General features: G+C 33.6%; 1 protein-coding gene across 1 annotated transcript in view; it reads left to right on the top strand.

Moving 5' to 3' along the window:
* Nucleotides 4,295–10,295, top strand: part of LOC109335080 (exocyst complex component SEC8-like) — a 35,869-nt gene continuing 29,868 nt past the window's right edge. The window contains exons 1-2 of the mRNA XM_019571152.1: nt 4,295–4,454; nt 5,438–5,489. The gene's annotated coding sequence lies outside the window, so the exon portion shown is untranslated. The remainder of the gene's footprint in view (nt 4,455–5,437; nt 5,490–10,295) is intronic.

The raw sequence follows: 10,295 nt of genomic DNA, 5'->3' as shown, positions 1-10,295 counted from the left end.
CGTTTCTGTATCAAAATATTTCATCTTTTTCAAACCTTATTGTTAAAATAATTGAGTCATATTTGCATATAATAATATTTATTCTTACTAGTGTGTATAGGTACTTCGTGCCTGCCGGCGAATATTGTGTCATACTACATATCCAAATTTTATATATTTCATTTTTTGAATTAAAATGTATTTGTTGTGTTCGGTGTACTTTATATTTTTTTTTATGTTTAATTTAAGATGAGATATGTGGTTAATTAATGTATTGGTGATAGTTGCTTAGGATTATATAGTTTTTTTGTAAAAATTAAATAATGTTAAGGGCAATATAGGAAATGAAAATTACACCATGAAAGGAGTTATTTCAAGTTTTGGCTTTATATATAGTATAGATAAATGGACTAATTGAAGTGATAACAATTCTCATATTTATACAATTATTTATGAATGATTATGATTAAAAGTTAATTAATAATAACAAAGTCACATAGAAAAAATGATTTTATTTTTAAATCTTAATCATACATATAAAAATTAATTGTTCATGTTAATTGTTATTGTTTCTCACACTATCATTTTCTATCAACTTATTATATTTATTATCGTATACAATTTAAGTAATATGTGATTTAATTGGTTGTACCCTTATACTTTTGACAAATTTAATAACTAATATATTATTATTATCACTATCTATACAACATTGAAATTGTTCAAAAACAATAAAATAAATAAATTTCAAAAAGGTCGAAAAACATAAAAGAATTAACTCATCTCTAATCATTCGTCAATTGACTTCAGCATGTTTTTTTTTAAATATTTATCAAAATAAATATATTTTAAAACCATGTATCAACTATGAATGTTACATGATATCTCTCAAGTGGATATTCCTCAATGAATTTGAGAAATCACTCATAATAAATCTGGTCAAAAATGATCTGAATATCGGGTGAGGTTCATTCATATCAACTTGTTTGATACTTCTAAAGACAACTTAAGTTTCCTCAAATGATTATTCAGTAATGTTGGACATTGAATGGATGTGAGCCTAGTCTTCTTATCCCTTATAGGCATCACCAAGTTACGAAAATGAAAATGGTGCAACAATGTTATTAACATGTCATTGAGTTGTCCAAACACACAAAGGATCATATAGACACGAACTTCATTAGAAGACACTTGAAATGCTCGAGCCAATGTCAAGCCCTTAGACGGTGAGAAGTTGGCCCTTTTGGTCCTCTCTAATGGATAAACAGAGTATTTTGCGAGGACAACTAAGAAATCAACCTCGAAATAGGTGGCAGTAGCTTGGAATCTAGTATTTTGGTTTACTGGAGTGAGAGAAAAAGTTTATATGACCTATAACATGCTCCGATAGTTTGAGTTAGACTCTAAGTTAACTTCTAACATTGATTTGATTGCCCTTACTCCATACAACTCACAACAATCAATCTTATGTCGATATGAGACAACCTAATAGTTAATACACATTATGCAAAGAGAAGATTGAGATTGTATATTGGTCTTTTTTTTTTAATATATATTGATATTAACTATATAGAGATTTTTCATATTCATAAGTTTGTTGTGGAAAGCTTGATCAACATAAAAAGAAATTGGGGATCATGCCTCAATCATCACATGTTCGTATGAGGGGAGAACACAAACTTTAGTCTAATTTTGCTTTGATATCGGCATTGCAAAAATAAATGATAGTAACATGGGCGATGAGTTTTTGTGAGTAAACGAGTCAGCGAAAATCTTTTTCCTTATTTAGATGTGTTAGACGACCAAATTGAAATAGGGTAGTGGACCAGTTGGAGAGATATATAACATTTGTGTATGTAAAAAATAGTTTTACTTGGAGATGAAATTAAGTCACAACTCATAAGAAGATTTTCGCAGACTAATATATGTCTACATTCATTAGAAAAAATACATCATTTCTTTTGTTTATTGTGCTCCATGGGGACTAATACATATCATTAAAATAAGAATGAATATCTCATTTGGTTCCTTAAGAATTTTGCATATACCTACTTATTCTTTAAGATTTGGAAAATATAAATTACTTACGGAGTCATTTGAATTATTTACGGACTAATTTGAACTTTTAATTGTTCAAATGCTAAACTGAATGCACAAGAAATATTTTTGGATTAAATTCGATATTAACTCTTAAAATAAATCTTTAAGGACGTTTTATCACCAAGTATAGTATAGGATAATAAATTTCATGGATATCCAATTTTTAGGGTTAAATCCTTTTCACTCGGAGTTCTCTTTGACCTTAATCATGAAAATTGACCCCATTTTGTTATAGTCCTTGCTAGCTAGAAAATAGGTGTATAAATACTAACTCGGTGTCGCAAACAAATATAGAAAGTAAATTTATCATCTTCACAAGGAATTGCTTAAAACTACCGTCCTTCAACTCTTTTAATTGTTTATCAGCTCAATAACTTGGGTTGTTTGTTGTATGATGCAAACATTTTGATTGTACTTTTATAATGGTAAATATATTCAAACTCACTCTGAGTTTCCACTTTGATTCTTTTTTCCCATATCAATCAGAACAATCAGTCCATAAAACACCTCAAATTGATTAATTGCTAATGTTTTAGTTTATTAGTTACTTATGCTAGAAAAATATATGTCTAGTGATTTTGATGCACAAGAATAAATTTATGACTTACAATATGTTGCCCATATATCTAGTGATGCAAGTATGCAAGTTGAGTAAAAATGCAACATCTCAAGTATACTAGCCACCAATGTCTTAGTTTATATTAACACTTTATCATAGGTAAGTCTATGTCTAATAAATACAATGATAAAATTAAGATATATGAACCTTCAAACATGTCTCTATATCTAGTAACACGTGTTATTTAGTTTGAGAGTTATAAAATCACAATATTAGTCATATGTCTAGTACCAAAAAGTGACATGCATGCAATGACAAATAAAATAAGTCTATGTCTAGCAAATATAAAACTTGTTGAATAATGTAAGTTTAGAATTCATTCAGAAAGAACTTAAGCAATTCATTCTAAGTTCACACAAAAGTTGATCAATACTAAAGCAAACATTAAGTAAAGACAAAACTCAAAATGGAAATGAACCTCTTTGAATATATTAGAATTAAAGATGGTTACATTGAGTTTGTGCTACATTTAACCCCAACTAAAAGATTATTATCTACTCATATCCACAAAATGTAAGAATGATATGGATAATACACTTATGGAGTGGTAGAACCACGCACAATCGAGTAGCGATTATCACCTATGATGTTTACACTTTGTTTCAATGAACTAAGTGAGTTAAACCCTTTAAAAAAGCTAAAAATGCAAGTAGAATTCGAAGTAGGAAAGTAGTGTGCAAATGAAATGGTTTAAAACTCCTTAAATAGTATTTTGTTGGCTTTTCTGCTCAACGCATCATTGTTGTGCTGAGAATGAGATCCAGTTGTCTGACTTGACGCTTGGTTTCACCAGTCTGCAGTGAGTGTGGAGTCTTAGGCTGAGTGTGATGTTTGGTCGAGTCAAGTTGCGCTGAGCATGGACTGTTGCATTGAGAGTACCATCCACTACAGTGATCGTGGAAGTGGCGCTGAGTGAAATTGTTCTATGTATAAATTTATTGTTAAATTATAGCAATCACACTCACAATAGTAGCAATGCGACATTGCATGTTAGCGAGTTAACATATAAAGTTAATTGAGAAAATGATAAGTAAATTGAGTGTTAAGAGTAATTAAATGTATATAAAATAATAATGATGATCTAACATTCCAATTTTAAATAAAATGTTTCACACAAATTTTAATTTTTATTAATTTAATATTATCTTTATCCAAAGAATAATTACACCTATAATCAAAGTTTAAAATTTTAATCAGGAAAAATAATAATTCATATTGACTAGGACCTAAAATTTTAGGTGTTTTAATTTATAATTAAACTAATCATGTATGTGACTTATCATGAAAGTCATTAAAATTGGAAAGAGGATGTATTTTATAAATAAAATAGGGACAAATTTCAACTACTCAAGTGAATTCCTCTTTCCATCTTTTAGACATTTTCATTACATTAAAGGATTAAAAGAGATAAACTATATATTAATATTGTAAGGTCAATTTATTATTTATCATTTATTTTCAATCATTATTAATTTATATTATAATCTTATATAGCCATATAATATTGTCTTTACCACGTGTCACACCTTCATTTAATGTACAAGACATGCACAAAATGTAACAAAAAAAGGTACGAACATCTTTCAGGGTCGAAAGTTCTTTCTCTACCTCCTACTCTTTAAAACTATGCGTGCTTCATTATTAAAAGTCAAATTCACCCTTCGTTGAGTTTCTCTTCCTCACGCGCTCTCTGTTCTATACGACGTCGTTCGCCTTCTTCCTCCGTTGAATCGCCGTCATTGCCATTCAGCTCCAGGTTCTCCTCTCACTCTCTTCGATTTCTCTATTATTTATCGCTCTAACATTCTACCTTGATTTCAAGCATATGTTTAAGATCTTAGAAGCCAAATGCATATTCGAATTCGCTACTATTTGTTCTCTCCTGAATTTTCAACCTTGAATTGTCAAATGCATTTCTACTACTGAATAATAGCGAGAGAAGTTGTAGGACTATGGATTTTGATTCATACGAGGGAGTGAAGTACTAAATTGAAAGAGTGAAGTTTATGTGTGAATGGAAAACAATGATCTGCTTGCTGCTTCAGTTTGTGGTAGTAGTAGAATGGAGTTTTTTGGTGTTTTAGTTAATATTTTCATGATGATGAACAAAATAATGCATAATTCTGTGTTTATTATTAGAAGCTTTGAGTATTGTACTCAATTTTGTTTTATCCAAAGGTAAATGTGATTATCAATCAATTCTTGTGGTTGTTGCTGATTGAATGTTAATAATTATCAGAAACTGTGTTGGGAATAATTATGGTTAGTTAGATGCAAAATCAATGTGGAGTAGGAAGAATGTATTGACGAGGTTCTTATTTGTTGCTAAATGAGTAACTAGTTGCGATTTTGTTTTGTACATATTAATTTTGGACTGGCATTTTAAGATACTTAATAGAGAGTGAGTATCAACGCAATAGTAAGGTTGCTTGTCTGTGATCTGGAGGTCATGCGTTGAAATCCTGGAAACAATCTCTTCGCTTGCGAGGATAAGGCTACGTACATCTAATCTACCAGAACCCACTAGGTGGGAGCCTTGTACATTGGGCCACCCTCTTTTTAAGATACTTAATACCATAGTCACATGCTGAACTTTGAATGCTATTCTACTTGTATTGAACTGAAATTCATTTACTGTTGTTTGTTATGTTTCCGTTTTATTAATGTTAGGTTTTGACTGTTGCCATTTAACCTAAGGTTAGTGGGACAAAGCCTTGACTGTTGTTGTTGTATTTGTAGTTTAAGTAAAAGCACTGGTTCCCTTTAGGTGACACTGGAGCTGGATTTAGAGGTATTATTTTCTTTGATCTTCACTCCTGAGTTTTGTGGCCTTGAAATTGTTAAGGGCATGTGCGAGATAGATGGTAAAGGCCATTTTGTTTGAAATCTTACAGTTCAGTTTTACTAATTAAACTTCCTAACTGTTTTTCTAGGTGGGGGGCAACAACTTTTTAACCAATTGGGTTTAGGTGGAGCTAATTGGGCTGTTAATTTCTTTCAGAATCAATTGTATATTCTTTATACATCACTTCATTTGCCTTTATTAGAGAACAAGTGTTAAATTGGAACTCTGTTTCAATTAACTTGTTAAGAGGGAATTAGTTAAAGCTCTAACTGTTTTAACAATTATCTCAAACAGTTAGTAGCTTTGGTTCAGTTACTGGTTGTTGCAGTAACTGATTCAGTTACTGGTTGTTGCAGTAACTGATTCAGTTACTGGTTGTTGCAGTAACTGATTCAGTTACTGGTTGTTGCAGTAACTGATTCAGTTACTGGTTGTTGCAGTAACTGATTCAGTTACTGGTTGTTGCAGTAACTGATTCAGTTACTGGTTGTTGCAGTAACTGATTCAGTTACTGGTTGTTGCAGTAACTGATTCAGTTACTGGTTGTTGCAGTAACTGATTCAGTTACTGGTTGTTGCAGTAACTGATTCAGTTACTGGTTGTTGCAGTAACTGATTCAGTTACTGGTTGTTGCAGTAACTGATTCAGTTACTGGTTGTTGCAGTAACTGATTCAGTTACTGGTTGTTGCAGTAACTGATTCAGTTACTGGTTGTTGCAGTAACTGATTCAGTTACTGGTTGTTGCAGTAACTGATTCAGTTACTGGTTGTTGCAGTAACTGATTCAGTTACTGGTTGTTGCAGTAACTGATTCAGTTACTGGTTATTGCAGTAACTGATTCAGTTAGTTAGAGGGGGTGACTTGTTGTTCATGTCACCTCCCTTTGCTTCTGGTTTAGTTTGTTTCCCCTCTGCTATAAATAGGGATATGCTTTGTACTTTGTAATTCAACAAAATTACATTACAAAATAAAGATTTCTATTAAGAAACTTTTTCTTCAAAATCTTCTTTCTTTTATCTTTTTACATGGTATCATTTGCTTTAATGACCACTGCCTCAGATCCTTCCTCTCCTCCTCCATCACATGCTTCTGCTCCTCCAATTAGAGCCCTTTCCCCTTCACTATCTCTTCCCATTCCACAAACCAAACTCAGTGAGAAGAACTACCTCACTTGGAGTCAATTCATGATTACAGTCCTCAAGTCCAACAAAGCAATCAGATTCATTCATCCTACTGAAATTCCCCCCAAATTTCTTTCAGAATTTGATAGGACTCAACACCATATCAATCCAAACTTCCTTAGTTGGGAAGAACAAGACCAAACAATCTTCTCTTGGATCCTCAATTCCATTTCAGAATCTTTACAACCAAGAGTTATTGGTTGACCTCATTCTGCCAAATCTGGGATGAACTCTATGCTTTCTGCAACGCTCATACTAAAGCAAGAAGCAGACAGTTAAGAGCTCAACTGGGCACAATTTCTCCAGGCTCTCTCTCACACCATCTTAGATTATATTTCCAAAATCAAGGTTATTACTGACTCTCTTGCCTCTATAGGCACCTCTATTCCATAGCTGAACATATAGACTGCATTCTTGATGGCCTTGGAAGAATTTCAATCTGTGATCACAACTGTTGAAATCCATATTGAGCCTCCATCCATTAATGATCTGAAGCAATTCTTACTCACCTTCGAATCACGACTCCTCAAGAACAAACACAATGCCATTTTTAATGCCTTGTCTGCCAACATTGCAACTGTCCCATCTTCAACTCAGTCTCCTGATTCAGTTCCAAATCCAGGACACTTTCCTACAACTTATTCCCAACCAAGGTCTCCCTCTAACACCAGATATGACTCCATGCCACAATCCTTCTTCAATGGACTACATGGTGGACGTTCTGGACGAAGAAATGGTAAATTTTCAAGAGGAGGAAGATCTTCAAGTCGGTTTGGCAGTTCTTTCTTCTGCACCTATTGCAACCGTCCAGGCCATGACCTAGCTTAATACGAATTTGCTCATCATGACATACCAAATCCCTATCCCTATCATCCATACCCATCTCAATTCCCACACACTCCACCTCATCCTACCTACTTCAGAAGCTCAAGACCTGACCCAAATCCCCATCCCACTAACCACACAACCCATGCACTGGCTACAATTCCCCTTACTCTACCCCTTAATCTTCATACTACCCACCTACTAGCTACAATCTAAGAACCCCTTTTCCACCATATGCCACCAATGCCACTCCACATCAACCTCACAACAGAGCCCCACCATATGCTATGAATGTCACCACTGAAGACTTCGAATCCAAACACCCTTTCTAGTTTCCAGATTCAGGTGCCACAAACAGTGGCAGATCTTGAACAAAATTTTAGAGGGGGCAACAATATTTAATTAAAATTAATTAAATAAATAGAAAAAATTTCAAATTTGAATGGCTAATGATACCAAAAATAAAATATTGCCATTGACATATTGCTCACTGAAAGTCACACGATAAAATTTTTGGACAAAAATATATATATATATATATATATATATATATTATCAATGCATACATAATTTTTTCATAAAGTGTCAAATCATTACGAAGTCATATTATGAGCAACCATCAACATCTAAACATGCAAGGGAACTTGATTCATTATATATAATTTTTAGAATGACCACACAAGTTGCACTATATTTATTTATCTAGCCACAAATTAAAGAAATATATGAGCTCTCACTAGTATCTTGATAAAGACGTCATTTGGGTGTAGGTAAAAAGAGTACATCTCCTCCAAAAAATGTGTCTTTCTATGCGTCACATTTTATAATTTTAAAGTTTAATAATGAAATATCTTTTTGGCCAAACGTACTAAATGACACATAAAATGACACTTTGTGGGACAACAAATATGTTTCAGCAGAGTAAAAAAGTAAAAAAAATAAAAAAAAATCCAGGAGGGGCAGCTGCCCCTACCCGTCCCTTCCATGCTCCGCTCCTGGCCACAAATCACATCACCTTTGACCCTTCCCTGGTTCATCGTCCAACAAAACAATATGGCCCAGAACATCTGTATATGGGTAATGACACTAAAGCTCCTATTTGTTACAGTGGCACCACTTCTTTTGTCTCTCCTATTAATTCAAAATTTTCACTTTCTTTACAAAACTTACTTTTAGTTCCAACCATAACTAAAAACTTGATAAGTGTCTCACAGTTTGCTAAGGATAATGCCTGCTCTTTTGAATTCCAACCTAATGAATGTTTTGTCAAAACATAGGGTTCTAACATAATACTCCTCAAAGGGTCTCTCACCTCAGAGGGTTTATATGTTTTCCAGAGTCTGTTTCCAAAGAAGTCAACCGGCTATGCATCTATTTCCAGTCCAGATGACAAGCTCAAATCCACAGCTTTAGCTAGTACTATTCTAGGAATGATTCCTCATTTGTTTTGTGGCATTGCCAGTTAGGACATGCCCGTACTACTAGTGTAAACAAAGTATTATCTCAATATAATATCTCTCAGTCAAACAAAACAAATTCTGATTTCTGCAATACTTGTTGTTATGATAAATTCATAGAGTTCATTCACCTAAATCTACTTGCACTTACTCTAATCCCTTTGACTTACTTTATCTTGATTTGTGGGGTCCTGTACCAGTCCTATCTGAATATGGTTTCAAGTATTATTTGTCTATTATTGATGTCAAAACTAGACACACCTGAATATATCTCCTAAAACAAAAATCTGAAATTATCACTATCTTTAAACAGTTCCTTAAGTTTGTGCATACTCAATTTTACAAAAGTATTAAGGCTGTTCAAACCGATTTGGGGGGTGGGGGGTGAATTCAGACCCTTTACTTCCTATCTTTCTAGTTTAGGCATTAGTCACAGATTATCCTACCCTCGTACACATCACTAGCAGGGTACCGTAGAGAGAAAACACAGACACATTGTTGAAACAGGGTTAACTATGTTAGCTCATGCTAGTTTGCCTCTAACTTTTTGGGAATATGCTTTTACCACTGCTGTTTTCCTAATAAATAGACTGCCATCCCTTACTCTTAATTACAAATCACTATTTTTTCTTCTCTTTGGGACCAACCCTTATTACAATACATTAAGAGTTTTTGGGTGTGCTTGTTTTCCCTTACTTAGACTTTACAACACACACAAACTTGATTACAGATCCACAAAGTGTACTTTTTTGTGATATTCATCAATTCATAAGTGATATAAATGTTTGTCTAAGGATGGTAGGTTGTATATTTCAAAGGATGTTATCTTCAATGAGTTTGTGTTTCCCTTCAAAACCTTGTCTCAAAACACATCATCTGTCTCAAGCCCATTTAAGGATCACATTTCTCAATCCTCTACTATTCACCATTTACCTCATCCTTGTCATACACCTCCCACTGCCACCACCAGTAACATGTTCTCTTAGTCTACTCAAAATGGCCTTACTCAAGGATTATCGTCATCTAGTCTAGTTTCTCCTATTTCCCTTTCCCCTATGGTTGAAAGTGTTCCTACAAACTCATCTGAATCATCCACTCTCCCCACCTTATCCCCTCTACCTATCTTGCCCATTCCAACCTCCTCTCATCCTATGACAACTATGTCAAAAGCTGGAATAAATAAATCCATTCTTCCCAGCCTTGCCAGTCTATTCCTTGTTCAAACTAAACCCTCAACTCCCAAAGAAGCCTTGCTTGATCCTGTCTGGAAAAGTGCCATGCAAGAGGA

This window comes from Lupinus angustifolius, chromosome LG02, assembly GCF_001865875.1.
Source record: "Lupinus angustifolius cultivar Tanjil chromosome LG02, LupAngTanjil_v1.0, whole genome shotgun sequence".
Lineage (NCBI taxonomy): Eukaryota > Viridiplantae > Streptophyta > Magnoliopsida > Fabales > Fabaceae > Lupinus > Lupinus angustifolius.
Note: the sequence above shows the minus strand (reverse complement) of the source record. Positions and strands in the feature narration are given on the sequence as shown.